This window comes from Monodelphis domestica, chromosome 2, assembly GCF_027887165.1.
Source record: "Monodelphis domestica isolate mMonDom1 chromosome 2, mMonDom1.pri, whole genome shotgun sequence".
Classification (NCBI taxonomy): domain Eukaryota; kingdom Metazoa; phylum Chordata; class Mammalia; order Didelphimorphia; family Didelphidae; genus Monodelphis; species Monodelphis domestica.
Genome location: NC_077228.1, coordinates 110087746 through 110094042, shown reverse-complemented (window position 1 = coordinate 110094042; position 6297 = coordinate 110087746). Strand labels below are relative to the sequence as shown.

General features: G+C 49.4%; 1 protein-coding gene and 1 long non-coding RNA gene across 5 annotated transcripts in view; one reads left to right on the top strand and one right to left on the bottom strand.

Annotated features, from left to right (window-relative positions):
- LOC103097950 (uncharacterized) overlaps positions 1-6297 on the bottom strand; it is an 81145-nt gene that overhangs the window by 32138 nt on the left and 42710 nt on the right. The window lies entirely within an intron of this gene.
- BLACAT1 (BLACAT1 overlapping LEMD1 locus) overlaps positions 3270-6297 on the top strand; it is a 42732-nt gene continuing 39704 nt past the window's right edge. The window contains exon 1 of one of the 3 annotated variants that reach the window (XR_001627855.2): positions 3270-3514. The gene's annotated coding sequence lies outside the window, so the exon portion shown is untranslated. The remainder of the gene's footprint in view (positions 3515-6297) is intronic. The other 2 variants (XR_008916178.1, XM_056815809.1) reach the window with 2 other exon arrangements.

Sequence of the window (6297 nt, the reverse complement as noted above, 5' to 3'; positions counted from 1 at the left end):
GCAAAGGCTTAGACAGGCAATAGAAGATCATGTGCCAGGAACAGCAAGGAAGTGGTAAAATGGATAGAGCACCAGGTCTGGAACCAGGAAGATTCATCTTCCTGAGTTCAAATCCAGCCTCAGACACTACTTGCTAGCTATTTGACCATGGGCAAGTCATTTCACTTTGTTTGCCTCACTTTCCTCATCTGCAAAACAAGAAGAAGGAAATGGCAAATCACTCTAGTATCTTTGCCAAGAAGACCCCAAATGGGATCACAAAGAGTTGGCTCAACAGGAACTGCAAGTTAATGTGGATGGACAGTCCAACGTGTAGAGGAACTCGTAAGAAGACTAGTAAGTGCAGGGGGCTTTTTGTGGTTGTTTGTGGGTTGTAGTGGTGGTGGTGGTGATGATGGGGGAAGCAAACTCCATCTCTTGAGATCAGCCCAACTTTATCTATTCTGCATCAAAGGGATGAATCATAAATAATTGTGAAGGGCAGCACAAAGTGGCTCAGGACGAATAGAGTGCCAGGTCTGAAATCTAGAAGACTTGAGTCCAAATTTGCCCTCAGATACTTCCTGGCTGCATGAACCTGGACAAGCCACTTAATCATAGTTACCTAGCCCTTGCCACTCTTCTGTCTTAGGGCTGATCCTTAATAAAGCTTCTAAGGCCAATGGTCAGGGTTTAAAAACAAAACAAAACCAGAATTGTGGGAGTGTTTTGAGGACATGGGCCAAGTATAGGTAAAGTGATATATTGGAGACCTTATGAATACAGAACAGACTAACTAGGTGTATGGATGTATGTGGCAGGCATGGCAGGGAGAACACAGGAGCAGAGATTTGCTAGTCCATGAAGTTCCATCTCCCTCATTTAGAAGTTGCCCCTCCTCTGAACTGGACAGCCTGGCAGAGGCTCAGAGTTATTAGGGGTACAGGAAGAGGGGTAGAAAAGGTCCTCTTGGAAGAAGAGACCCAGCACTATACAAATGATCTCTCTTCCTCTTAGAAGAAGCAGTTTGGCCAACTAAAAAGGGAACTAACAGGGTGATTCTTTCAACAAAGAGCCTTGGCTGAGGGGAGATAAAGCTGAATGAAGAGGGAGTGGCCAAGGCCAGGGGTGATCCAAGCCATCTCCCCTGGTTTAGAGGCATGGGGGATTTCTCAGGAGATAACAAGGTTGGAGAAGATGCTACTGAAGCCCTGGAGTGAGAGGATCTGCTGAGCATCTCTTTGTTCTGGTGTTTACCTAGAGGGGTGGAGGCAGACAGGAAAGGGCAATGGTCACTGGGGGAGTGGGGCATTGTGACTGCTTTCTAGTGATACCTGTTAACGGCTCAATTTGTCAACTTGGGTCTATTCAATGGGACTAGTCCCTATTTGTAGCGATTGGTCCTTCCCTCTTAATCGGAAAAAAATGAGCTCCTGAGCCCCCAGACCCCTCTTCCTCCTTCCCTCTTAATCCTAAGGACAACAGTTAGAACGAGAGAGGGAGGTTGGTGGGGGGGGGGGGGCTGACAAAGCAGAAGGTGGGCAATACGGGGGAGAGGAGGAAAGGAGCGAAAACATGAGTGGGGGTAGGGGATAGGGCGTGGTGGGTGCATTGGAAAGAGAATCACTCAGAAGACAGATCGTGTTCTTGTTCTGAGCAGAGGCCCAGGGCTCCAGGTCCCACCGAAGAAATGAGATCCCAGAGCTGTGCAGTGAATGCAAACAGAGTGTGTTGTTGGTTCGCGCTTTCTTATTCCCAGCGCCTCAGAAGGTTCCCTCGGCCACAGCCCAATGAGGGGAGAGGAGATAATTTATTCTCTAAGCCCGCATTCAGATTCTGGGCTCTTCGGCATGGGTGATAAGGGAGGGAGACTTCTGGTCCTCTATCTGCCCCGCCCCCCACCCCCTCCAACCCAGAGGGACGTCCACCCTCCGCTTCTCCCGCTCCCCACCCCCACCCTACCGTACCCCGCCCCTTCCCTGGCTAGCAAGCACAGGAACACACACACACACAGACACACACACACACACATACACACACCTCTCTCTCTCTCTCTCTCTCTCTCTCTCTCTCTCTCTCTCTCTCTCTCTCTCTCTCTCTCTCTCTCTCTCTCTCTCTCTCTCTCTCTCTCCCCCCCTGTGCCCTCTCCCCCCCTCAGCCCCCGACAATTAAGGAGCACACCTAGTCAACCCCTCGCTCAGCGGCTCAGCTTTTGTCTGCTGCCTGGCTTGGTCCAGGCTGGGCTGTGTTAAGTTGCTTTGGAGAAGCTCTCCTTAGGAATGCCGGCTTGGCTGAAGTCTCGAAATTAACACGGCCGCCGGGAGACAGAGAGCGGAGGAAGGGAGGGGGAGACCAGGGGAAGAGAAAGGGGTGAGGAGGGTCGGGGTGGCTGAGGTGATACCCTGGGGGAGGGGATGAAAAGAGAGAAAAGAAGAAAAAGAAAAGTAAGGCAGCTTTCCCCCCCTCTTCCTTTGTTATAATCCGGTCTTTTAAAAAATGTGTGGAGTGAGCTCTGGAGGGGAGGGGGGTGGTAGTTAATGAGCGAGGGGGGGGGGGTGTATATGATGTGGGGGGTGAAGTGGCTTTGGCTGAATTCGAATTGAATTGGATTTTTGCTTTTTATCTGATCGATTGGGACTTCGGAATTGCGGGCGGGTTGCGATCCCACTGTTGTCTGGGTCCTGAGAGGATCAGGTTCTGAGTTGGCTCTGAGAGAAGGTGCAGGATGGGTCTTGGAATGGGGGAGATTTGTGGGGACTTAGGGCGGGGGGGGCGGAGGGGGGGCAGGCAGCGTGTGGATCGAAACACCTGGGGGGAAGCTTGCTCCCCGTCGCAGGAGCTGCTGTCTAGTATGAATCTAGACATGTTGTGTAGGGTTTCCATCAGTAGTTATCACATATAGAGATAGAAATTCGAGGGGGTGTGTGTGGTGGAGAGTCCTTTTTACCCACAGGGTGACTTGGGGTGGTTGGGGGGGCAGCGGAGGCAAGAAGAAAGGGGGAGGGAAGCTGAATCTGTCTAAATGCCAATTCCCTGAAGTTCAGCGCATCGGTTGTCATTTCATACCTTAATACATATTTATGTCTGCGCTGAAATAGGTTTCATAATTAACTCCTGGAGTCATCCGCAGAGGTTAAAGGGACCCCAAAGATTTGTGCATTGATTGGGTACCACTGCTGTGTGTGCTTGTGCGCGCGCTGGTGTGTGTGTGTGTGTGTGTGTGTGTGTGTGTGTGCCCCGTGCTAACCCATTGAGAAGAATAATTATTTTTCTCGACTGGAAGCTACAGCAGAGAATCAGACAAGAGGAGAGAGGGAGAGAGAGCGGAGAAGGGGAGGAGGGAAGAGAGGGAGAGGGAGGGGGGGAGAGAGAGAGAGAGAGAGAGAGAGAGAGAGAGAGAGAGAGAGAGAGAGAGAGAGAGAGAGAGAGAGAGAGAGAGAGAGAGAGAGAGAGAGAGAGAGAGAGATTGGAAGAAGAAGAGAAGAGACAAAGGGAGTGAGTGCAAGAGAGGAGAGACGACTTAGCATCAGAAACTGTGAGTACGGAGAGAAAACAAACAGAAAGTGCTGAGAGTCAGGGACACACTAGATTGGGGGTGGGGGTGGGGGTGGGGACTGGCAATGACTCTGCTTTTGGGGTTTGACTGAGGAAGGGGGGAGTCTGTAGAAGATTTTGGGGTGTTTGGGGCTGAGATGCTCTGTGGCTGTTAGGGAACTGCTGCTGATTAGCCCCCCTAATGCAAGCCGGAATCTCTCTTCAGTTTGCCGCTGGGAGCGGGGGAACTCCGCTCCCTTCACATTGTCTTTGTTCCCCTTTAATATTTTTTAGCCAGTGGGATTCAGAGGGCAGTAGGAGAGAGGGGTAACTGAATCTCCCGGGTGAGACAAGTAGCCATATTTCAGGATGCCGGTGCTCAGCTGTTTTCTGCCTTTGCCCCTCAGGGCGATGGGTGGTGGTGTTCTTGGACTAGGTGTATGGACTTGCTGTCAGGTGGTGATAGGGGGTGTGGGCAAGACTTCTGTAGATATTTGCATATTGCATATATGCTTGTGGCAGGGAAGGAAAAAGTAGAGATCCCCCCCCCCCCCCCCCCCCAGGGACAGTCAGGTAGTCTCCAGGTCTCCAGGGATGTTGAGAGAGCATAATAATTTTGTAACCCTTCTCAGTTACAGAATCAATTAACTAGAGATACTTAGCAGGCAGCAATGTCATGGGGGTGGGAGGTGGGAGAAGGGGCTGCCACAAATGTTCCTCATTGCCTTATCCCAATGTGTCCTAGCCTGGCTAGAAGTGCCCCAGGCCTCTTCTCCAAGTGCATCTCCCAATAGGCTTCATTAGATCCTTGACATCTCTGGGTACTCCCTATTTCAGTATTTGTAAAGAGAGGCTCTGAAGGCTGGAGTTTGGGCACTTCCCAAAAGGAAAATGGAGCAAGAATGCTTGGACAGGTGGAAGTTTGGGATTTAGGAAAGGAAATGAGGGACAGAGCTGGGCTACTCCCCTTTTCAGAGAATGAATTCATTACCTAGCTATAACCACTACTGGGTAAAAACTGGCTGGTCACCAGCTCCTTGTCTTTAACAAAATTACCTAAAGGAGGTGCTCTGGAGCCCAGGAGGAAGAAAATTCACCTTCCCCTGGCCCTGGCTTTCTGTTTTGCTATTGATTGCTTTGCTCTGGGCTCCTCAGAAGCTGGGCACTAAGAGAAGGGGGCTTTGTTCTTTGCAGTTTCTCTGACGGTGTGACCATCATCTTCCTTACTCATGAAAGACTAATTTGGATGTGTAGGAGAGATGATAAACTCTCCAGGAGAGGCTTCCATCGACCTTTGTTCATCCACTCAATTTCCTCTGTCTCCCCCTCCCCCTGCCCAACCCCCACCTCAGGAAGTTCTTCCTCATAGCTAATATGAATCCTTCTTGCTGTCTCTGCTTCTGACTCACTCCTGTGGATGGGACATTGTAAAAAGCAGGTACAGAGGGTACTAAAGGGTAGAACCCACCTCCTATCTCCCTAGCTCATTGGGGGTGGCGGGAGGGGGGGGGGGATAGAATCCCCTAGCATAGGGATAGGTCCAAATCTCTCTCCTTAGGTCAATTCTAACTTCATATTCCTCCACCCAGACCTGAGATTTCATTACGGTGGGGCAACACCTAGCATGGAAATGCCTCTCATAGAAGCAACATACCAGGTCATCTATAAATTATAATATTAGAGAGCTTTCTGGGGCCACTAAGATATTCAGTGACTTGCCCAAGATCAAACAACTAGAATGTGGTCCTGAGGCAGGACTTGAACATATATTTTCCCATTCCAAGGCTAACCTTCTATCCTTTAGGGGTCTGGAACATAAAGTCATCCAGAGCTTGTTCCTTTAGAGCTAAGAATGCTGAGTTTCCTAGGAAGTCAACTCTGGGTCCCCTGTTTCCAGAGAAGGTCAGTAGTCCAACAAAAATGAAGAAATTGTGTCCCAGGGGAGAGGTGGCCTTAGGTAAAAGAACAGGGTGTTGCAGACACCTCTGTTCCAGATGAGGCAGAATGATGATGACACATTGGAGCCAGCAAAGGTCCTTAGGACCTCTGACCAGCTTTCCTAAGCTACCTTCTCTGTCTCTCTCTTCCCAAGATAGTTTCCTATTTACCTCCCCTTTTTGAGAAGAACCCTCTGGAAAGACTTACAGGCATTCAAATGAGGATGAGAAACATTGGGGTGAGTGTCATCTTAATGTGTCTGGATGTAGTGGCATTAGGAGAAAGGAAAAGAAGATAGAGGAAGAGGGAGAGAATCTGAGGAGTGGGATACAGAGAAAAAGAAGCAGAGACAGAGGATTTTGATGTATTTTTAGCCGAATAAATGATAAAAATATGCAAAAAAATCAGAGATTTCCCCCCCTTTTTTTGACCAATAGCTTGGAATTTCTGGATAACAGAACTGTCTTGGGAAGAATTATGGAGGGAGGGAGGAAACGACTTCTAGAATCACTCCCACTACCATCCCAGATAAACAGGTTAAGTAAGGGATAAATAACAAACCAAGTGGAGGACTAGAGCAGTGGGCTGGACAGAATCCTTTAGTCTATGTCTTCCATTTTTTTCCATTTCCATGGAATCTCTCTTTGCTAGCCTTGATCCCCCTTGTGGGAATCTCCTTGCCTTCCCTTCCCCTAAAGAATTCAGTAGCTCTGTCAGCTTTCTGGGTTAGATTAAGCCAGGTGTCTTCATGGGGAGTCAGATTGGTTAAGTGCTGCTTTTCTTCCTGAGAAAACTCTGGAACCAGGATGGAGAAAAGGAAGAGGAGTTTGCATGGAAAGCCCTGCC